Genomic DNA, 25,067 nt, shown 5'->3' with positions numbered 1-25,067 from the left:
ACAACAGATTTATCAATAACAGCATCTGGATTCCTATTGACTTTTTTATAGTGTTGTCAAGGAACATTGTTTTCTTACATTATATCTTTCATATTACCGACGAGTGATTAAGAATCTGAAGTATACCACCTCCGTGAAAGGACCGGTCACTGTTGTCCCTAGATAAGTATATGCCCGGATATAACTTCCCTATCTCCCCACATGGTTAGCGTCAACTTCTTCACATCTTTTTTCAATTTTGCTGTTAGCCAGTGTAACTTGGAAATCAAGCTTTCATAAGGTAGTAAATCTGACTTCCATTGCTGTCCGCAACAACAGCTAGAATTAGCCCCAGAGTGTTCACCCTTTTACCGTATTAAAACATGAACATATAACTCTTGAAGATGTTTCAACAGAGAAGGCACAATGATTTTTTTAATTAGCAGCCATGCTTCCTAAATATTGGCATCACAAAATCATATTACCGGTAACCAGGGCCCTCATTCCGAGTTGATCGGTCGGTATTTTTCATCGCATCGCAATGAAAATCCGCTTAGTACGCATGCGCAATATTCGCACTGCAACTGCGCCAAGTAATTTAACAATGAAGATAGTATTTTTACTCACGGCTTTTTCATCGCTCCGGCGATCGTAATGTGATTGACAGGAAATGGGTGTTACTGGGCGGAAACACGGCGTTTTAGGGGCGTGTGGATGAAAACGCTACCGTTTCCGGAAAAAACGCAGGAGTGGCTGGAGAAACGGGGGAGTGTCTGGGCGAACGCTGGGTGTGTTTGTGACGTCAAACCAGGAACGACAAGCACTGAACTGATCGCACAGGCAGAGTAAGTCTGAAGCTACTCTGAAACTGCTAAGTAGTTTGTAATCGCAATATTGCGAATACATCGGTCGCAATTTTAAGAAGCTAAGATACACTCCCAGTAGGCGGCGGCTTAGCGTGTGTAACTCTGCTAAATTCGCCTTGCGACCGATCAACTCGGAATGAGGGCCCATGTTTTAAACAGCAGTGTAATGCTTTGATAGTCAAATAACAAACCTGCAATAATGTTCTTTATTAACAAAACATATATAAATGTAATTGATTCATTTATTACTTGGCAGTCATAAAACTAGATTATGAGCCCTTAGTGAAAACATAGTAATAAAATTCAACTATCTCCAGTGTCCGGTTTTACTCTTCTGACCCTCCTTTAGTACTGCCTGCTGTGTATCAGCTTTCCCAGTCAGCCAGGATACAATTGATTTCAGTTACAGCCGTGGTACTCAGAAAAAGGAGAAAACAGATATACTGTAAGATTATTTATTAAAGTTCCTCCACTGAATACAACAAATGGGTAGCTTTACTGAACCACAGTATGAGGATAATGATCTCCAGCCACTTGTTCAGTGTGTAGCTGAAAAAAAGCAAGAAAAGGTTGTGTTTGTAAGCTGCACAGAGAGAATATAAGCACAGCTTAAGTCACATTTACTGTATAGCATATTCTACAGTATACATGTACTGGTCTGGGCATTAAAACCTGTGACATAAAAGACTAGCTGTGCTATTTTGCAACTGGTATACACGCAATGTAAAAAAAAAAAAAAAGGAAAATAAAAAAAGGAGGAGGGGGCCATACATTTAAAAAATGCTTACATAAGATGCATGAAATACTGCACTTTTTAGGGCATCATTTACCAGAGGCAGTGCAGATGCATCTGTTCTCATATCACGAGACTGACAGACTGAATTTGTACCTTTTTATGCACATGTGATCTGTTTACAAAAAAAACACAAAAACATCTGTTGCAAAATGGAAGCTTTACAAATGAAATCATCTCTGTACTGGAGCATCTAGTGAGGTCAGGTGTCTGCCGTTCAGGACTCCGGCCCAAAAAATCCAGTAAAGTGCACTAAAATAGGATTAAGTGGTGAAATCTAGAGATGTTCCCTTTTTTCGTGGATAACTTCTGCACTTACAGGGCAAGTTTGCCTGTGTGGGCTAGATGTAAATTCACCTGCAGTGCAGAAAAATGCACTTTGCAGCACTGTAAATGCACAGAAAAATGTAAGTGCATATATGGCTTGGTAACTTACGTTTGAGGCTCATCATGCCTGGACAGGCAAGAAATGCTGAACAGATTACTTGCCGGCATCTCCTGATACTCCTCTTAGGAGGCGTATTGTGTGTCTCCAAATGCTGGTGTAAAGATATGTCCTGATGATGATGATGATGATGATGATTACGATGGCAGTGATGACAAACTCAGCAAGTATATTTACTGTTCTATTTGAGAAAAAAAAATCAAATTAATAAATTTAAAAAAAATCATACCCCATCCCCACTAAGTGCAAAACTAGCATCAGTGCTATACCAAACGGGAGGTCTTTCAACACTATGATTTTACACTTTCTATTGCTAAGATTTCATGAAACAAGAAGACTCCCCAAACACAATCACAAGAATATGGAGGTCAAGTGAACACCACACTACTACTTGGGCTCAGACCTGGTACCTAATTAAAATTCGATATCTTATGCCACAATATGACGCTAAAGGTCCATACACACTGGGCGTTTTTGCCCAGCATGTATGAACAGCGATGATAGCTGACATCGCTGGGCTAAAAAGCGCTCAGTGCTTACACACTGAGTGCATTTCCCCACTGCCCAGCGATGTCAGAGGGGGTAAGCGCCTTTCCATAGCAGGACGTAATACCAGTAGATGAACAGCGACTGCCAGCGATGAAGCGGGAGCGCGCATCAGCGCTCACCGTTCATCGTTTGGCCATACACACTGTGCGGTTTCAGCTCAAAACACCAAAAGTGAGCTGCTTTCAGCTCAAAATCGCCCAGTGTGTATGGCCCTTTTATCATTCTGTGAGCAAGCTGCTTTAGAAATGTTGCCACCTTAATACAGTTTCTGCATTCCCCCGCTAGACTAGAGCATGCAGTAACATTTAAATGGTGTCAACTTTAGACCTTTCTGATGTAGACAAGGCCATAACTACCAGAGGTGCAGGGAGTGCAGCTGCTATGGGCACCAGAGCTTAAAGGATACCACCTTCCCTGTCACTGCTGCTATGGAGCCCAGAGCTGAGAGCGGCCCACATTCCCTGTCACAGCTGCTATGGGGCCAAGAGCTTAGGGGGGACCACCTTCCCTGTCACTGCTGCTATGGAGCCCAGAGCTGAGAGCGGCCCACCTTCCCTGTCACAGCTGTTATGGAGCCCAGAGCTGGGAGGGGCCCACCTTCCCTGTCACAGCTGTTATGGGGCCCAGAGCTGGGAGGGGCCCACCTTCCCTGTCACAGCTGTTATGGGGCCCAGAGCTGAGATGGGCCCACCTTCCCTGTCACAGCTGTTATGGGGCCCAGAGCTGCCGAGATGGGCACACCTTCCCTGTCACAGCTGCTATGGGTCCCAGAGCTGAGATGGGCCCACCTTCCCTGTCACAGCTGCTATGGGTCCCAGAGCTGAGATGGGCCCACATTCCCTGTCACAGCTGCTATGGGGCCAAGAGCTTAGAGGGGACCACCTTCCCTGTCACTGCTGCTATGGAGCCCAGAGCTGAGAGCGGCCCACATTCCCTGTCATAGCTGCTATGGGGCCAAGAGCTTAGAGGGGACCACCTTCCCTGTCACAGCTGTTATGGAGCCCAGAGCTGGGAGGGGCCCACCTTCCCTGTCACAGCTGCTATGGGTCCCAGAGCTGAGATGGGCCCACCTTCCCTGTCACAGCTGCTATGGGTCCCAGAGCTGAGATGGGCCCACCTTCCCTGTCACAGCTGATATGGGGCCCAGAGCTTAGAGGGGTCCATCTTCCCTGTCAAAATTACAGACAGTACAGACTTTTTCCTTGATGTCAACAATAGATCTAGCTACACCCCTGGACCTTCTCATTGTAATGTGGTTTACAATGAACTGAAAGGCATTATAATGTTACATAATATGAACTGGGGCACTGTAAATGTGGCACAATATGAAGTGGAGGCACTATTGTGTGGCATAATATGAACAGGGGGCACATAATGTGGCACAGTATGAAGTGGGGCCCTGTATGTTATAATGGAATTGATTGTTCTGTGTTGCATATTGTGTATTGGCAGCACTACAGTGTGACATAATGTGAACTTTGGCACTACTATGGTTCATAAAGTAAATTAGGGCACTACTATGGGGTATAACATTAACCAAGGCACTACTATGGTTCCGTAAATGAACTAGGGCACTATTATTGGGCGTACAAATAACAGCTGCTACAGAGAGGTGTCTCTCTATAAGCAATGGGACAGGGGCCCCTTCAAAATGTTGCTATGAGGACCACAAATTTCTGGCTATGCCCCTGGATGTAGAATTGCTTGCATGTTATAGTTCATTGATTTGCCACCCAGATGTGCTTAACTTTCAGACAGAAGACTGACTTTTTAATTTTTGATTCTGATACAGAGCAAAATACTTTAATTCCTTAATTTAAAGTTGACCAGGTTGTGATGCAGCAAAGTATCTCCAAACTATAGTGTTAGCATCACCATGCTTGTCTATTTGTTTTAGGTATTTCCTGTGAAATGCAGTGTTAGTTTTTCCCCAAACATTCTGGTATCCATGTCAGCCAAAAGGTAGCACTTCCATAGAATATTCTTTCAGATCTCCGAGTCAGTGCTGTCCAGGCATTTCCTTACAGGGTTCTGCATCCGTGTAAAAAAATTGTATTGGCATACTGAATAGTATTAAAAACATGATGTCACCCAACAGAGTCCATGGAACTTTTAAAAAACCTGAATGCTACAAAAAAGCTCTATAGTTCTACATGCAGCCATGGATGACTAGATGGGCTGACCTGACCTAGGTGCGGTGTATCAAACATAAGAGCAGCACTTTATTATGCCTGTATTAATAAGCAGTGGTTTCCAACTTGCTATACTGCAATAGATCCTACTTTTGTCCATTGCTTTTCAGTAGGATAGTCCATAAACAACACACGAGTATCCTGCAAATTTCTAGTTGTTGCTCTAATGTGTACTGGGACTTTATGGATAATTTAACACCTTGCATTTGAAAAGATTTTAGCAGAATGTTATCCAATTGATTCGGTTGAGTTTAGTAACCACATATGACTTTTTGCACATCATTACGTGTTTGATTAGCTTGCCCACCAAATGAAAGTTTACAGACTTGACTAAATTCAATATAAATAATACATAGTCAGTCTGTTTCATTGTACCGCATAGAAGAAATGTCCATGGCTAGACATGACAAGGTTTATAGTGTGTTTTTACGGTAGGGACTGATAGTCTCCTGAGTGTGTTTAGATTTTAGTAAACAGATCCGAAATACACCTCTGTCTGATCCTAGGCATTCCTAAGGGGCCCTATACACTAGCCGACCCGCCGCCGAGCTGCCCGGCGGCGGATACGGCCGACGAGCGACCCGGCGGCGGGGGGGCAGTGACGGGGGGAGTGAAGTTTCTTCAGTCCCCCCGTCACGCGGCTGCATTGAACTGCAGGCAAATATGGACGAGATCGTCCATATTGGCCTGCATGCACAGCCGACGGGAGACCAGCGATGAACGAGCGCGGGGCCGCGCATCGTTCATCGCTGGAGTCTCCACACTGAAAGATATGAACGAGTTCTCGTTCATTTATGAACGAGATCGTTCATATCTTTCTAAAAATCGGTCAGTGTGTAGGGCCTATAAGATCTATGATGCAACAAGATCAATGCAGTTAGTGCAATTTCTACTTAGATAGAGTAGAAAAAAAATGATTATAACTTAACTAACAGGATCTCTTGGGGACTCACAACTTTCAGGCAGCACTTCCACACTGTTGGGAGAGTAAATCGACCACTTGGATCCTGCCCCCTTCCCCAGCCAAGTGGGAACTATGGGAGGATGATGACATGATATGCAGGGGAATTACATCATTGTGGCCCTGTCCCCACAGCACAATGTCTTGAACTGTGCAAAGATGCGATTCATGTAAGCATGCCCCCAACTACCACACACACACACACACACACCCCGCCAATCTCTTCATGTGGCAAGCGTGATTTAAATGCAAATCGGGATCTAGTCATTGAAGTTAATGCTTTGTCTAGACTGCCAGGTCTAACTTCTAAAGATGAAAAGACTGGTAGGAAGCTGCCTTGAGTTATCAGTAATCTATATACTGTATTAATAGCAGAAGGATAACTTTTAGGAGTGACATATTTATGTCTGAGCAGGGCACATCACATACCAAATTAAAGGTCTTGATCAGTAGATTTGCAGAAACTGGTTGCTTTGTTTCAGAGATATGTGGCAAAACTTTTGCCTGCCATTTACAATGCATCACCATTGTGCTCTGGAAAATGTGACACTTGGTGAACTCTCCCTGTGCACATGCTGGGTGTCCTGGAACATGTGACCTGATGGGTGGTCTTGAAACTGTGACAGTTATTTGCAGCCACCCACTAAGCAGGAATTTTTCAAAATGTAACTTCTAAGGGGATAAAGAGGGATAAAATGTTCCACCCAGTAAACCTTTGACCGATTGAAACCGGGTACATCAGCTAGCAGCTATAAGAAACAATATGCCTACAAAAAAATATATACAATATACATATGCACTGCAGTAAGTAAACTAACAGGCATACAGTTATACAGATGGGAGAGGAAGAAGTTGGCAAGATACTGGGGGCTGTATCAAGCCTTGCAAAGCGATAAAGTGGAGTTGTTGCTCAAAGCAACCAATCAGCTTCTGTCATTTATCTAGCACAGTATTTGAAATGACAGAAGCTGGCAGGTTTCTTTGAGTAACTACTCTACTTAATCTCTTTCCAAGGCTTGATACATCTCCCCTGTAAGAGTAAATCAGTGATCCACCCTCTAAAATGAGACCTGAAACACTGTTGAGTATTATAGTATTATATTGGGATAATGAGTGACCTGTTTAAATAACTTAAATAATTTCCTGATTGCCCTCCCTCATGTGACTACTAAAAACAGTAAGTCTGTAGGCTGCTTGGAGTGCCTATACATGTCCCTCACCTATCCTAACTCATGAGGGCTAGATTAGTTTTAGTCATTATGAAACTCTATATATATATATATATATATATATATATACATACACATACAAAAAGAGTACAGGCACTCACCACTTCCTTGATGATGAAAAATTTATTATAACTCACAGGTGTATCTCACATAGAGACAGTCAACAGCATGTCAGCAAAAGATGTTGACGTTTCGGCTCCATCTGAGCCTTTTTCAAGACGGATAAAATCACATCAGGTTCACACCCAGCAGCCCATAACACACACCAAACCCTGAAGCACCTTTATAGCAGAGGTATATCACAAACCCCGCCCATCAATCAACTAGTGATGAGCGGGTTCGGTTTCTCGGAAACTGAACCCCCCCAAACTTCACCCTTTTTACACGGGTCCGAGCCATACTCGGATTCTCCCGTATGGCTCGGTTAACCCGAGCACGCCCAAACGTCATCATCCCGCTGTCGGATTCTCGCGAGATTCGGATTCTATATAAGCAGCCGCGCGTCACCGCCATTTTCACTCGTGCATTGGAAATGTTAGGGAGAGGACGTGGCTGGCGTCCTCTCCGTTATTGTTGAACTTGATTGTGCACTATTGCTTAATTGTGGGGAGGGCTGGGGAGCAGCTGTATACTATAGGAGGAGTACAGTGCAGAGTTTTGCTGATCAGTGACCACCAGTTATCCGTTCTCTGCCTGAAAAAACGCTCCATATCTGTGCTTAGTGTGCTGCATATATCTGTGCTCACACTGCTTAATTGTGGGGACTGGGGAGCAGCTGTATTATATAGCAGGAGTACAGTGCAGAGTTTTGCTGACAGTGACCACCAGTATACGTTGTCTGCCTGAAAAACACTCCATATCTGTGCTCAGTGTGCTGCTTTATTGTGGGGACTGGGGACCACCAGTATAATATTATATAGGAGGAGTACAGTGCAGAGTTTTGCTGACCAGTGACCACCAGTATATAATATATAGCATTACGGTACAGTAGGCCACTGCTGTACCTACCTCTGTGTCGTCATTAAGTATACTATCTAGATTCTATACCTGTGGTGCATTTCAGTTGTGCCGTTTGCTGACACAGTGACCACCAGTATATATAGCAGTACGGTACGGAAGGCCACTGCTGTACCTACCTCTGTGTCGTCATTAAGTATACTATCCATCTACATTCTATACCTGTGGTGCATTTTAGTTTTGCAGTTTGCTGACACAGTGACCACCAGTATACTATATATAGCAGTACGGTACGGAAGGCCACTGCTGTACCTACCTCTGTGTCGTCATTAAGTATACTATCCATCTACATTCTATACCTGTGGTGCATTTTAGCTTTGCAGTTTGCTGACACAGTGACCACCAGTATACTATATATAGCAGTACGGTACGGAAGGCCACTGCTGTACCTACCTCTGTGTCGTCATTAAGTATACTATCCATCTACATTCTATACCTGTGGTGCATTTTAGTTTTGCAGTTTGCTGACAGTGACCACCAGTATATATAGCAGTACGGTACGGAAGGCCACTGCTCTACCTACCTCTGTGTCGTCAAGTATACTCACCAGTGTCCTAAAAAATGCAGTTGTACCCAATGTCCACTTAACCACGGACATGTGGACAAGTGGAGCAGGGCAGACTCAGGACTATATGACTGTGACAGCCCACTGGGTAGATGTATTGCCTCCTGCAGCAAGAACAGCAGCGGCGGCACCAGTAGCAGCATCTCGCAAACGCCAACTCGTTCCTAGGCAGGCTACGCTTTGTATCACCGCTTTCCAGAAGAGGCACACAGCTGACAACCTCTTACGGAAACTGAGGAAGATCATCGCAGAATGGCTTACCCCAATTGGACTCTCCTGGGGATTTGTGACATTGGACAACGCCAGCAATATTGTGCGTGCATTACATCTGGGCAAATTCCAGCACGTCCCATGTTTTGCACATACATTGAATTTGGTGGTGCAGAATTATTTAAAAAACGACAGGGGCGTGCAAGAGATGCTGTCGGTGGCCCGAAGAATTGCGGGCCACTTTCGGCATTCAGCCACCGCGTACAGAAGACTGGAGCACCACCAAACATTCCTGAACCTGCCCTGCCATCTGAAGCAAGAGGTGGTAACGAGATGGAATTCAACCCTCTATATGCTTCAGAGGATGGAGGAGCAGCAAAAGGCTATTCAAGCCTATACATCTGCCCACGATATAGGCAAAGGAGGGGGAATGCACCTGACTCAAGCGCAGTGGAGAATGATTTCAACGTTGTGCAAGGTTCTGCAACCCTTTGAACTTGCCACACGTGAAGTCAGTTCAGACACTGCCAGCCTGAGTCAGGTCATTCCCCTCATCAGGCTTTTGCAGAAGAAGCTGGAGACATTGAAGGAGGAGCTAAAACAGAGCGATTCCGCTAGGCATGTGGGACTTGTGGATGGAGCCCTTAATTCTCTTAACCAGGATTCACGGGTGGTCAATCTGTTGAAATCAGAGCACTACATTTTGGCCACCGTGCTCGATCCTAGATTTAAAACCTACGTTGTATCTCTCTTTCCGGCAGACACAAGTCTGCAGAGGTTCAAAAACCTGCTGGTGAGAAAATTGTCAAGTCAAGCGGAACGTGACCCGTCAACATCTCCTCCTTCACATTCTCCCGCAACTGGGGGTGCGAGGAAAAGGCTAAGAATTCCGAGCCCACCAGCTGGCGGTGATGCAGGGCAGTCTGGAGCGAGTGCTGACATCTGGTCCGGACTGAAGGACCTGCCAACGATTACTGACATGTCGTCTACTGTCACTTCATATGATTCTCTCATCATTGAAAGAATGGTGGAGGATTATATGAGTGACCGCATCCAAGTAGGCACGTCAGACAGTCCGTACGTATACTGGCAGGAAAAAGAGGCAATTTGGAGGCCCTTGCACAAACTGGCTTTATTCTACCTAAGTTGCCCTCCCTCCAGTGTGTACTCCGAAAGAGTGTTTAGTGCAGCCGCTCACCTTGTCAGCAATCGGCGTACGAGGTTACTTCCATAAAATGTGGAGAAGATGATGTTCATCAAAATGAATTATAATCAATTCCTCCGTGGAGACATTCACCAGGAGCAATTGCCTCCACAAAGTACACAGGGACCTGAGATGTTGGATTCCAGTGGGGACGAATTAATAATCTTTGAGAAGGGAGATGTACACAGTGAAAGGGGTGAGGAATCGGAGGATGATGATGAGGTGGACATCTTGCCTCTGTAGAGCCAGTTTGTGCAAGGAGAGATTGATTGCTTCTTTTTTTGGTGGGGGCCCAAACCAACCAGTCATTTCAGTCACAGTCGTGTGACAGACCCTGTCGCTGAAATGATGGGTTCGTTAAAGTGTGCATGTCCTGTTTATACAACATAAGGGTGGGTGGGAGGGCCCAAGGACAATTCCATCTTGCACCTCTTTTTTCTTTAATTTTTCTTTGCATGTGCTGTTTGGGGACAATTTTTTTGAAGTGCCATCCTGCCTGACACTGCAGTGCCACTCCTAGATGGGCCAGGTGTTTGTGTCGGCCACTTGTGTCGCTTAGCTTAGCCATCCAGCGACCTCGGTGCAAATTTTAGGACTAAAAATAATATTGTGAGGTGTTCAGAATAGACTGGAAATGAGTGGAAATTATGGTTATTGAGGTTAATAATACTATGGGATCAAAATGACCCCCAAATTCTATGATTTAAGCTGTTTTTTATGGTTTTTTGTAAAAAACACCCGAATCCAAAACACACCCGAATCCGACAAAAAAATTTCGGTGAGGTTTTGCCAAAACGCGTCCGAATCCAAAACACGGCCGCGGAACCGAACCCAAAACCAAAACACAAAACCCGAAAAATGTCCGGTGCACATCACTACAATCAACCAACAGGAAGTAGCTAAAACACTAGTATTGCAGTGTCTAATCTGGAATACAGATATAGCCCATCCACTGTCATAGCGCCAAACACAAACATGGCATGTAGACACATAAAAATATGTTGTTCATCCATCAAAGCAGCTAATTGCGGCTAATAGCCGCGATGCCGGAAGTGATGTGCGTTCCATTACCCGTGGGACGCACTCATCAAAATTATTGATTGCGGATGTTAGCCATGATACCGGAAGTGGTGTGCGTTCCACTGCCCATGGAACGCACCCATGGGACCGGAAACACAGGCTGCGTAGGACGGCTGCCGGCCGTCACTAAGCAACCACACTAGCAATACTGGTCACTGTGATACACGTAATAGACCTGCATAACGCGATCACATCACCTAACTGAGCTGCCATGACAACAAGAAGAAACATACCGATAGAAACCATAGTTATATCGTATAAAATGTGTGAATCAAATGAAACACACCAAACAAATATTGGATGTATTGAGCATGAGTATGTACTCCATAACAGTCCTGGGTAAAGAATAAACATTTATATCACGATACACACATACGGTACTTGTTACATTTCGATAAGGAATAGATATTTATACCACATATTCGTTCAATTTCAATATTAACACAACCCAAGGTAACCATATTCCTATAGTAAATACTGGTAGCCACCAAATAGTATCCAGGTAGCCATATCCCAGGACGTAATGGAATCCATCTAGGGTGTGTGATATAGGGGTATATGCAATTGCGGTCGAATTCCCGAAATTGTCGAATTTCGGGACATTTTCGCCAAAAAAAAATATTTGTCAATGCAATTCAGTACTTTCCGTCAAAAAAACGGACTTTCAAAATTCGACTTTTTGAAATTCGACTTTTTATAAATTCGACTTTTCTGCAATGATACAAGTGCTGCAATTCGACCAAAGTGTATTCAATTCAAGTTTGGAAATTCGACAGCAGTGCTTTTAGACAGCAAATTCGTCATTTTCAATCCGCCACACTTTGGAGGGTGAAACCAATAAAAAAAAATTTAAACATGTTTTTTTTGTGTTTTTTTTTTCTTGGTAATATCAGATCTATTTATATTAGAAGGGATTAGGTACTTGGTTTGTCTTTTTTGGAGGCACAAGTATTATTTATATATTTTTTAAAATAATATTTTTTATTTTTTTTTATAGATGGAATGGTAAAATCCCGGGAAAAAATGGCGTGGGGTCCCCCCTCCAAAGCATAACCAGCCTCGGGCTCTTCGAGCTGGTCCTGGTTCTAAAAATGCGGGGGGAAATTTGACAGGGGATCCCTCGTATTTTTAAAACCAGCACCGGGCTCTGCGCCTGGTGCAAAAAATACGGGGGACAAATCGAGTAGGGGTCCCCCGTATTTTTCACACCAGCATCGGGCTCCACTAGCTGGACAGATAATGCCACAGCCGGGGGTCACTTTTATGCAGTGCCCTGCGGCCGTGGCATTAAATATCCAACTAGTCACCCCTGGCCGGGGTACCCTGGGGGAGTGGGGACCCCTTCAATCAAGGGGTCCCCCCCCCCAGCCACCCAAGGGCCAGGGGTGAAGCCCGAGGCTGTCCCCCCCATCCAATGGCTGCGGATCGGAGGCTGATAGCCTTGAGAAAAATGTCAAGAATATTGTTTTTTTCCAGTAGTACTACAAGTCCCAGCAAGCCTCCCCCGCAAGCTGGTACTTGGAGAACCATAAGTACCAGCATGCGGGAGAAAAACGGGCCCGCTGGTACCTGTAGTACTACTGGAAAAAAAATACCCAAATAAAAACAGGACACACACACCGTGACTTGTACAACTTTATTACATACCGCCGACACACACATACTTACCTATGTTGACACGAAGCAGTCGGTCCTCTTCTCCAAGTAGAATCCACGGATACCTGAAAATAAAAGATAATTATACTCACCTTCCAGCGTCCAGAGATACATCCACGTCCAGAAAATAATCCAGGTACTTGGCAAAAAAACAAACCGCAAATACCCGTGCCAGCGGACTGAAAGGGGTCCCATATTCACACATGAGACCGCTTTCCCCGAATGCAGAGACCTCTATGTGACAGCTGTCACAGAAAGGTCTCTTCAGCCAATCAGCGAGTGCAACGTCCTTGCACTCTGCTGATTGGCTCGGTGCGCGTCTGAGCTGACAGCGCATCGCAAAGCCTCTCCATTATATTCAATGGTGGGAACTTTGCGGCTAGCGGTGGGGTCACCCGCCGGTCAGCGGCTGACCGCGGGTAACCCCCCCGCTGACGGCAAAGTTCTCACCATTGAATATAATGGAGGGAGCTGTGTGATGCGCTGTCACAGCACAGACAGCGCACAGCCAATCAGGTGAGCGCCACGTAGTAGCGCTTCCTGATTGACTGAAGGGACCTCAGTGACAGAAGTCACGTGGGGTCCCGGCACATTCGGGGAAAGCGGTCTCATGTGTGAATATGGGACCCCTTTCAGTCCGCTGGCACGGGTATTTGCGGTTTGTTTTTTTGCCAAGTACCTGGATTATTTTCTGGACGTGGATGTATCTCTGGACGCTGGAAGGTGAGTATAATTATCTTTTATTTTCAGGTATCCGTGGATTCTACTTGGAGAAGAGGACCGACTGCTTCGTGTCAACATAGGTAAGTATGTGTGTGTCGGCGGTATGTAATAAAGTTGTACAAGTCACGGTGTGTGTGTCCTGTTTTTATTTGGGTATTTTTTTTCCAGTAGTACTACAGGTACCAGCGGGCCCGTTTTTCTCCCGCATGCTGGTACTTATGGTTCTCCAAGTACCAGCTTGCGGGGGAGGCTTGCTGGGACTTGTAGTACTACTGGAAAAAAACAATATTCTTGACATTTTTCTCAAGGCTATCAGCCTCCCATCCGCAGCCATTGGATGGGGGGGGACAGCCTCGGGGGGTGACTAGTTGGATATTTAATGCCACGGCCGCAGGGCACTGTATAAAAGTGACCCCCGGCTGTGGCATTATCTGTCCAGCTAGTGGAGCCCGATGCTGGTGTGAAAAATACGGGGGACCCCTCTTTTTGTCCCCCGTATTTTTTGCACCAGCACCAGGCGCAGAGCCCGGTGCTGGTTTTAAAAATACGGGGGATCCCCTGCCCAATTTTCCCCCGCATTTTTAGAACCAGGACCAGCTCGAAGAGCCCGAGGCTGGTTATGCTTTGGAGGGGGGACCCCACGCCATTTTTCCCCCCGGGTTTTTCCCGTTTTTTAAAATCGCGGCAAAATCCGGCAAATCGGCCGATTTTCGCCCGCGGGCTGTCGAATCCGTTTTTCATTGAATATGGTGAATTCCGGCAGCCACCTGCCGGAATTCACCTGTCGAATTGTGTCGAATTAAAAAACGGCGATAATTTGCCGCGATTCGCCGTGAATTGCATATACCCCATAGTCTCTGCTGTTAGGTACTCCAGGGTAATCACCAACATAAAGGACAATATAGAAAAGACAACAAACAAAACACATATATATGCAATCATACATGTGAGAAACATGTATAATTAAAAAACATGTATGATTAAAAATCATGTGTAAAAATGTCTAGTCATAGCCCTATCCGAGAAAAATGTTAAATGGGTTTGCCTCATCTAGTCCTCGTGGTGCTAAAGTGTCCAACTCATAGATCCATTTAGCCTCTCGTTGCCTTAACAGCCTTTCCCAGTCACCCCCACGCACAGGTCTTGGTACATGATCGATCAACATACACTTCAGGCTGGATATTGAATGCCCTCTAATTGCAAAATGTTGCGCTACTGGTTTATCAGACACCTTGGAAACCAATGCAGCTCGAATTGATGTACGATGGTTGGCCATCCTGTCACGGAAGTTTCTTGTTGTCATGCCAACATAATAGTACCCACAGGGACAGACAATGATGTAAATTACATGGCCCATAGTACAGTGCAACCGGTGACGGATTTTAATTTGTTGACCATTCTGTGGGTGTGCAAAACTTGCACCAGTCATCAATGATCGACACGTGGTACAATTGGGGCACCGATAGCAACCTTTCTTGGTGTCTGGTAACCAGGTATTACTGGTGACTGATGGTTGTAGAGTCGGACGCATTAGCATTTGTCGTAGTTTTTTTCCACGTCTGTAGGCACAGAGCGGTGGCTGCTGACTTAACCCTTTAAAGACTGGGTCAGTGGCTACAATCGGCCAATGTTTGCGTAGCACTTTTTCAGAATGTGGTGAAGCAACGTCATATGTAGACGTGAAGATCATTCTGTTAGTGGCCCCCTTGGTACGACAACTGTTATTGGAGTGGGAGTGCCTGTACCTTGCTTTATTTAAACATCTTTCGACGGTTTTCCTCGTATAGCCACGTTCATAGAATCTTTCAGCCATCGCCTTAATCTGTGTCTCAGTGTCCTCATCCGTGATATTGTTTCGTAGCACACGCATGAACTGTGAAATAGGTAAACTCTTTTTAAGATGAACGGGGTGATGACTGGAGGCATGAAGGAGCGTATTCCTGTCTGTCTCTTTTCTATAGAGGGTCGAGGCAAGTCTTCCATTGTGTCGAAAAAGAGACACGTCTAAAAAAATTCACTTTATCACGGTCAATGTGATATGTGAAACGGATAGGGCTATCTAGACTATGAAGATAATCAATCATCTCATAGAACTCCGTGTCGGTCCCTAGCCAAATAATGAAAACGTCGTCAATATAACGAACAAAGAATAAACACTTAGACCCAAACCTTGGTATGATATTACAGGTTGAGTATCCCTTATCCAAAATGCTTGGGACCAGAGGTATTTTGGATATGAGATTTTTCCGTATTTTGGAATAATTACATACCATAATGAGATATCATGGCGATGGGACCTAAATCTAAGCACAGAAGGCATTTATGTTTCATATACACCTTATACACACAGCCTGAAGGTAATTTTAGCCAATATTTTTTATAACTTTGTGCATTAAACAAAATGTGTGTACATTCACACAATTCATTTATGTTTCATATACACATTATACACACAGCCTGAAGGTCATTTAATACAATATTTTTAATAACTTTGTGTATTAAACAAAATTTGTGTACATTGAGCCATCAAAAAACAAAGGTTTCACTATCTCACTCTCACTCAAAAAAGTCCGTATTTCGGAATATTCCGTATTTCGGAATATTTGGATATGGGATACTCAACCTGTATTGGATTCATATTTGTGCATGTATAAGTTGGCATACGATGGGGCCAAATTTGACCCCATCGCAGTGCCACTACACTGGATGTAGAAGTCCTTGCCAATACTAGTGTTTTAGCTACTTCCTGTTGGTTGATTGATGGGCGGGGTTTGTGATATACCTCTGCTATAAAGGTGCTTCAGGGTTTGGTGTGTGTTATGGGCTGCTGGGTGTGAACCTGATGTGATTTTATCCGTCTTGAAAAAGGCTCAGATGGAGCCGAAACGTCGACATCTTTTGCTGACATGCTGTTGACTGTCTCTATGTGAGATACACCTGTGAGTTATAATACATTTTTCATCATCAAGGAAGTGGTGAGTGCCTGTACTCTTTTTCGATATGTTTTGGACTTCTTGAGAGCCCTTTACGGAGCACCGCCCATGTTGTGAACTGCAGCAGTGAGTGTGGACTTACCGGATAGATATATATATATATATATATATATATATATATACACACACACACACACACACACACACCACTGTCTAATCACAAAATCTCCTGAATCATGAGAACTAGAAACTTGAAATTTGGACAGTAGCTTGCTTTTGTGACATAAGCGTCCACTAAGAAGAGATTTTTCAAAATTACACACAAAGGGGTTCAAACGAGTGAGATAATTCCCTTCTCACAGAGGAGAGTTAAGACAGTCCACCCAGCCGGGGCTATAAAGAATGCATGGTGCCTGCGATACCAAGTCACGGAAGGGGGAGGACACAATGCTGTTCCTGGACTTCCTTACCAGTGGCAGTTGCAGAGCACTCTATTATTCAAATAGGGGTGCCACATCTACTACCACTCCTAAACAATGTCAAACTCCTGTCCCAGTAGAGGATAGTGTTTCAGTTAACCTGTCACTTGAACTAAACATTGCCAAACCTCTCAAAGAGAATTAGGAGGAAAGGAGCGATAGCTATTTTGACTCTTAAATGCATTAAAGGAAAGCTTGACAGTTAGCAACTTAGTGACCTTAAGTGTTGTGTGATAATCTTTACCTTTTTACCTCAAAGGAGGAGCTCTAAGGAGAGTGCGAAGCTAAGCAAGGAGACCTAAGACCCTTTGAAATAGAGTCATCCTATCCCCGCAAACCTTACATATTTAACATACAGCGGGTGGAGCTTGAACTGTCGTCCCAGCATTTACAGCACTGAGCAGGGCAGCATCATAGGCGGGACGGGGCAAAGAAGGCGGCGGATTATTTTCCTCAGCACCAGCATTTTGACAGCATCAATCCGGGGAAGGCCCGCCCGGAGGTGCAGCCTGACAAAGATTTGCCGTGGTGGGCAGAACATGTCCTTTTGTAAGTCTAATTAGTTTACCAGGAAGTCATTCAAAAATAAAGTTATACGCACGGAAATACTTGGTATTCCGTAGCAATGCCCGGGTATTCAGCTAGTACTGTATAAAAGCCAACTACCACTGACTGACTCGCTGACTCATCATGAAATCTCCAGAACCATGAGGACTAGGAACCTGATATTTGGACAGTAGCTTTGACTTGTGACGTAGGCACCCAATAAGAAGGGATTTTTATTTTTAAAGTTCACCCCCAAAGGGGTGAAAACTATTTTTTTTTTTTTATAATTCTTCTTCATTATCTCTTAATCCAGACACGATTTAGATTTTTTTTTTGCTTACCATATTTACCAAATTAAGTGCCTAAGTAGGTGTATACAGTATATTTTTAGCAGCATGTTAATCTAGGTTTAAAAACAATTTTTAGTAATTATTTTACCGACAATCTGTCTATTTTTGTTTTCTTTAAAATTGTTAGGGGCTTCTTTAGCATCCACCTGAAACTGTCTTCATTCCGAGAATTCCTCTGTTCCCAGCAGACTACTATTTCCAGTTCAAACGGTTGCAGTTCCTGGTGAAGTTCTGCTAGACCATGACCACTAACAAAGCTCAGGGGCAGAGTGTCAAAGTGGCTGGTGTGGATCTGAGGAATGACGGCTTCTCCCATGGCCAGCTGTATGTTGCCTGTTCCAGAGTCGGCTCCTCTGGCAGCCTGAAGGAAAGACTAAAAATTTAGTTAACCAGGAAGTCCTTCAAAAACTAAAGTTATAAGCACAGAAATACTTGAAATTCCGTAGTGAAGCATAGGTATTCAGCTAGTTAGTACATATGATACTCTCAAACCTTTCCAACCAAAGGTCATACAGCATCTCCTATAGCCATGGAGTAACAGAGAACATTTTTTTCTCTATCATATTCTTGCTCATGGTCTTCATTCTATTCAAGTGAGACAGTACACACACAAATACTCATGATACGGATGGTGCACACTATATATATTGAGCGCACGTCCTCCTGAACTATGGGCCTAATTCAGCATCGTTAGCAGAAGTGCAGAAATCGCTATTCAGCAATTCCGCATGTCTGCACATGCACACACACCACTGCAATCATGCGCGAGGACTTAGATTGCGATTGCATACGATCGCAATCTAAATCCCGGCGGGGGCTGGTGATGTGGCAGCGGTGCAGCGTTTTACAGGTGGCGGCGTGGCGTTTGGGGGGCATTGCCCAGAGAATGGAGGCGTATCTAGACCGTTTGTGGGGCAGGCCGCGATGGACATCACACGCAGCCGCTGCAACCCAAAATATGGCGGTATGGCAACTGCCGCATAGGGCTACACTTAAGATGCATCGCTGTTTAATGATGTGCTCGCATTTCAGCAGGGGGGAGTACCCGGCATGCAGGGTGATCTTGCCCAGTGCTGGGCGGCCCCTGCATACTAGTTGTAGTTTTGCGATTTTTCGCAAAACTACAACTCATGCTGAATTGGGCCCTATGTAAGATCCTTGTCAAGAATCGCTACTATCATTACAGTACTACATGTACAACCTGCTATCCACTGATGGGTCTAAGTACTGTGCCCACTTTCAGCATGTTTTTTTAACAACAGAAATGTAGCATCATTAAAAGTTGGCTAAAGTGAATAGTGCTAAATGGAATTAAATATAATTATAGAAATGTCTGCTACAAACCAATTCAAGCCAAGAGACAAGGAGTGAGAATCACTGTAAATTGTTGAACTGATTGCAAAAATGGAACTACCAACCAACAAGGTTGGAATCGGGCGCAGATTGGTTTCTGATCAAAAAATAGCTGCTGCCTAAGATAGGTTAGTCAAATCTAAACAACATGTACATACAAACAGGAGAAAGAGGCAGCGCTAAGCTAAATAACAGATGGATTGTCAATGAATATAGCAATTTATTCTAAAACATTAAAATACATAAATCATAAAAACATAAGACTTCTTATAGTCACCATGGATGGCATTAAAGTTCAGACTGTCCCTAAGATTATCCTGGACCTGTGTCACTTTGCACATAGACACTGGTACTTGATAGGACTGACAGCACAGTCCCTGGAATTGTTTGTTGGTACACTTGCACCGTTGGAGGAAACAATGTCCCAAATGCAAAAGGGTGTTAGATTGAAGGGTCGTCACCAGAGTTACAGTGTCCTTAAGATGTAATCCAGTCCTTTAGAACAAGTCCAATGAAGTTAGAAAGGTCCCAGGTGGTTCAGGCAAAAGTTAGATCCATCCAATATGATATGGCTGACCAGGAAGCACAACTAACGCATTTCGCAGCCTTAGCCTGCTTTATCAAAGGTCCAGGGACAGTCTGAACTTGAATGCCATCCATTGTGACTATAAGCAGTCTTATGTTTTTATGATTTATGTATTTTAATGTTTTAGAATAAATTGCTATATTTGTTGACAATCCATCTGTTATTTAGCTTAGTGCTGCCTCTTTCTCCTGTTTATTTGTTGAACTTAATTTGAACTGTTTGGTGTAGTATCTACAGTACAGTAAACTCCCCGCTGTAGACTGGATTTTTTTTTTTACACCAACAGAGAAAATAGGATTTTAATTACCTACCGGTAAATCCTTTTCCCGTAGTCCATATTGGATACTGGGAATCCATTTAGTACCATGGGGTATAGACGGGTCCACTAGGAGCCATGGGCATTATAGATGTTTGATTGTGTGTGCTGGCTCCTCACCCTATGCCCCTCCTACCAGACTCAGTCTAGGAAACTGTGCACGAGGAGACGGACATACTTAGAGAGAAGGATATAGAAAAGTGGTGAGAATTTGAACCAGCACAACCAGAACAAGAGGAAAGCCATGCTAACTAAACTTGCAAACAGGGAGAGCAACGGCTGAACCAAACAACATTACAGGAAAAACGAAGCACCGAGCGGGCGCCCAGTATCCCCTACGGACTACGAGAAAAGGATTTACCGGTAATTAAAATCATATTTTCTCTTACGTCTAGGGGATACTGGGAATCCATTTAGTACCATGGGAAAGTACCAAAGCTCCCAAACCGGGAGGTAGAGTGCCGACGGTCCTGCAGAACTGATTGACCAAACTAAAGGTCCCCAGAGGCCAAAGTATCGAACTTACAAAACTTGGCAAACGTATTCGAACCCGACCAAGTAGCAGAGCTCTAAAGCCGAGACACCCCGGGCAGCCGCCCAAGAGGAACCCACCGATCTAGTAGAGTGGGCTTGAACAGATTTTGGAATCAGCAAATGTGCCGTGGAATAAGCATGCTGGATAGTGAGCCTGATCCAGCGTGCAATAGACTGCTTCGAAGCAGGGCACCCAATTCTATTGGGATCATAAAGAACGAACAGCGAATCCAATTTTCTGTGACGAGCTGTTCTCTTCACATAGACCTTCAAAGCCCTTACGACATCCAAAGGCTTTGAAGTAGCAGAGGCGTCCGTAACAGTAGGAACCATAGTAGGTTGGTTGATGTGAAACGCGGACACCACCTTAGGAAGAAATTGCTGACAAGTCCTGAGTTCATCTCTGTCCTCATGGAAAATCAAGTAGGGGCTCCTGTAAGACAATGCCCCCAGTGCCGACACACGTCCTGCTGAAGCCAATGCCAACATTGTGACGGTCTTCCACGTATTGTACTTTACGTCCACTTCCTGTAATGGTTCAAACCAGTCCGATTCGAGGAACTACAGCACCAAATTGAGATCCCAAGTGCCGTAGGAGGCACAGAGGGAGGTTGGATGTGAAGAACACCTGTCAAGAACGTCAGGACCTCAGGGAGAGAAGCCAATTGTTTCTGAAAGAAAATAGACAAGGACGCAATCTGAACTTTAATGGAGCCTAGGCGTAGGCCCACATCAACTCCCGACTGCAGAAAAAGCAGGAAACGTCCCAGATGAAATTCCACCGCAGAATATTGTCTGCTCTCACACCAAGAGACATATTTCTTCCACATACAATTGTAATTTATAGACGTTACCCCCTTTCTGGCTTGGATCATAGTCGGGATGACCTTGTCAGGAATCTCTCTCCTGGTTAGAATCAGCCGTTCAACTTCCATGCCGTTAAACGTAGCCATGGTAAGTCTTGATAGATGAACGGGCCCTGTTGCAGAAGATCCTCTTGAAGAGGCAGAGGCCACGGATCTTCGATTAGCATCTCTAGACGCATACCAGGCCCTTGGCAGCCAGCCCGGAGCAATGAGGATTGCTTGAACCTTTTCCCTTTTATTCTTTTTAGAATTCTTGGGATTAGAGGAATGAGAGGAAACAAGTATCCAGCTGGTAGACCCATGGAGTTGTCAGGGCATCTACCGCTACTGCCTGAGGGTCCCTCGACCTGGAACAATACAGCTTGAGCTTCTTGTTGAGTCGCGAGGCCATCATGTCGATTTGTGGATACCCTCACCGACGTGTTAACCACCAGAACACCTCCGGGTGGAGGCCCCATTCCCCCGGGTGCAGATTGTGTCTGCTGAGGAAGTCTGCTTCCCAGTTGTCTATCCCCGGAATGAAGATCACCATCAATGCCACGGCATGTCTTTCCGCCCATGGGAGAATTCTTGACACCTCTGACATTGCGGCTCTGCTTTTCGTTCCACCCTGTCGGTTTATGTACGTTACCGCCGTAACATTGTCCGAATGGACCTGAATGGCCTGGTTCTGAAGAAGAGATGAGGCCTGCAGAAGGGCGTTGTAGATGGCCCTTAGTTCCAGGATGTTTATTGGAAGGACGACTTCCTGACTTGACCATCTTCCCTGAAACTGTACCCCCTGGGTGACTGCTCCCCAACCTCTGAGGCTTGCGTCTGTGGTTAGCAGAATCCAATTCTGAGTCCCGAACCTCTGACCCTCGACTAGGTGAGAATTCTGCAGCCACCACAGGAGGGAGATCCTGGCTTTTGGTGACAGACAAATCCTCTGGTGCATGTGAAGATGAGATCCGGACCATTTGTCCAACAGATCAAGCTGGAAGGGTCTCGCATGAAACTTTCCATAATGAATTGCTTTGTAAGAAGCCACCATTTTCCCCAGAAAGCGTATGCAGAGATGTACTGAGAACCTGGTCGGCTTCAAGACGTCCCGAACCATCGACTGGATTACTTTCTGAGACTCTGTATCCAGTATTATTTATTATTAGTTTCTTATATAGCGCAGCATGTTCTGTTGCACTTTACAATTAGAACAACAGTAATAGAACAAAACTGGGTAAAAACAAACAGACATAGAGGTAGGAAGGCCCTGCTCGCAAGCTTACAATCATTCCCTGGAACTGAAGCCTCTGCGTTGGTTCTAGGTGAGATTTTGGCAGGTTCAGAATCCACCCATGATCTAGGAGTAGTCAGGTTGAGAGTGCCATGTTCTCCAACAGCTGTTCCCTGGACGTTGCCTTTATCAGAAGGTCATCCAAGTACGGAACTATGTTCACTCCCTGTCTGCGGAGCAACATCATCATCTCCGCCATCACTTTGGTGAACACCCTTGGTGCCGTGGAGAGATCAAATGGCAGGGCCTGAAACTGGTAGTGGCAGTCCTGCAGTGCAAACCGTAGATAAGCCTGATAACGTGGCCAGATCGGAATGTGAAGGTATGCATCCTTGATATCCAGAGACACAAGGAATTCCCCTTCCTCCAGACCTGAGATTAGGGCTCTCAATGACTCCATCTTGAATTTGAACACACGTAAGTACGGGTTCAATGACTTGAGGTTCAGAATCAGTCTTACCGAACCGTCCGGTTTCGATACTACAAACAAGCTGAATAGTAACCCTTGTTGTGTAGACTAGGTGGAGCTGGAATAATGACCTGGGTCTGTAACAATTTTTGAATGGCATCTTGTAAGTTTACACTTGCTTCTTGTGAAACTGGTAAGCCTGATTTGAAGAATCTGTGAGCTGGGAGATCCATGAACTCCAGTCTGTAGCTGAGGCTTTTTTCGTAATATTAAAGTAAGATTCTTCACTCTCCTCTGTCACCTTATCAGGGATATTTAGAACTTCTCTGATAGCATCTATGAGAGCCGCTACCCCCTGTAACAGAGTACCCTCCCCTACCTCTGTGTCCACCTCGCCTTTCTCCATTTCTGACCCTGCATCATCAGAGTCATAATGCAGTATATTGTCCAAGGTACGTTTTTGCGGACAAATGGTAGAGGACTGAGACGCTGGTCTGGGTACTGAGTACTTTTTGATAAACTCACCCATAGGCTGCCTTAAGTATTGCGTCTCTTTCTCATTACGAGATAATTTTGTAGAAATAGTGGAACTCATTCCCCTAATGGAGTCCAGCCATGCTGGTTCTGCCCCGCTAGCCTGGGAAGGGATACTACACTGAGTACACACTAGTGAACTCCCTGAAGAAGAGGAACACTGTGCCTTACATGAAAACACACTATTTGCCTGACATACTGTAGTAGTGACAGCACACACATACAGGAAAGGTTAAAAGCACAATTAACCCACAAAGAGCCCTTCCAGAGAGACACAGAGAGAGTATGGAACCAGTACACTGCGCCCTTATCGCTAATGCCAAGCTTAGCTGGGTCACAGACTAAGTACCTAGATTAGGGATTTAGGGGGTAATTCAGAGTTGATCGCAGCAGCAAATTTGTTAGCAGCTGGTAAAAACCATGGGGGTCATTTCGACCTGATTGTAGCTGTGCTAAATTTAGCACAGCTACGATCATCTTCCCTGACATGCGGGGGCACGCCCAGCACAGGGCTAGTCCGCCCCGCATGTCAGGCCGCCCCCTCCCACCCAGCGACCACCTCTGCCTGTCAATCAGGCAGAGGCAATTGCTAGGCAACGACAGCAGTTGGCTGTCAGCCATGCGTCGGCTCACTGCGACGCCGGCACAGTTCTGACCTGAACGCTGCAAAGAACTGCAGCGAGCGTTCAGGTCAGAATGACCTATGTGCACTGCAGGGGGGGCAAATATAACATGTGCAGAGAGTTAGATTTGGGTGGGTTATTTTGTTTCTGTGCAGGGTAAATACTGGTTGCTTTATTTTTACACTGCACTTTAGATTTCAGTTTGAACACACCCCACCCAAATCACACTCTCTCTGCATGTTTTATCTGCCCTCCCCCCCTGCAGTGCACATGGTTTTGCCCAACTCCCAACAAATTTGCTGCTGTGATCAACTCTGAATTAGGCTCCAAGTACACTAGAAATCGCTCCCCCCTCCCGCCCCGCTATAACCCCCTGGAACCGTTGAGGTAAACTGGAGGCTTTCCGGAGGAGCTGCGTGTCCCTGTCAGTCAACGTCTGTGTCTGCTGCAGTACGGAAAATGGCGCACGGTCTTCCCACTCTTCTTTATACTGGCTTTATGTGTTTTGTATGCATAAAATGGAATAAGCCCCCTTATATGGCTGTAGTGCCAGTCTGGGTACTGTGTACACTATAGTGTTCTTAGTCAGGAGACTCAGTGCGCCCCGTTTAGAAGCCGTGCATCTCCGTACCCTCATGCTGCCATAATGGCCGGCGACCCGCTAACAGGAACGCGGGCTCAGTACTCACCACTCTTCATTCTTCTGGCTCTGTTAGGGGTGGTGGCGTGCTGCGGAAATGAACGCACGCCATGGAGGGGCTTGCAAATAGCTACCTCAGGAGCTAGCGTCCCGTCA

The 25,067-nt window shown here is 45.1% G+C and overlaps 1 protein-coding gene and 1 long non-coding RNA gene across 6 annotated transcripts in view; one reads left to right on the top strand and one right to left on the bottom strand.

Moving 5' to 3' along the window:
- Positions 1 to 25,067, top strand: part of SHANK3 (SH3 and multiple ankyrin repeat domains 3) — a 691,108-nt gene that overhangs the window by 114,064 nt on the left and 551,977 nt on the right. The gene's annotated exons all lie outside the window — the stretch shown is intronic.
- Positions 1,074 to 25,067, bottom strand: part of LOC134932316 (uncharacterized) — a 70,185-nt gene continuing 46,191 nt past the window's right edge. For both annotated transcript variants that reach the window (XR_010179303.1, XR_010179302.1), the window contains exons 2-4: positions 17,924 to 18,138; positions 2,075 to 2,264; positions 1,074 to 1,394 (exon numbers count right to left, since the gene is read on the bottom strand). This is a non-coding gene — a long non-coding RNA (uncharacterized LOC134932316). The remainder of the gene's footprint in view (positions 1,395 to 2,074; positions 2,265 to 17,923; positions 18,139 to 25,067) is intronic.

Source organism: Pseudophryne corroboree, chromosome 6 (assembly GCF_028390025.1).
Source record: "Pseudophryne corroboree isolate aPseCor3 chromosome 6, aPseCor3.hap2, whole genome shotgun sequence".
NCBI lineage: Eukaryota > Metazoa > Chordata > Amphibia > Anura > Myobatrachidae > Pseudophryne > Pseudophryne corroboree.
The sequence above is the reverse complement of the archived record's forward strand: the minus strand, read 5'-3'. Positions and strand labels throughout refer to the sequence as shown.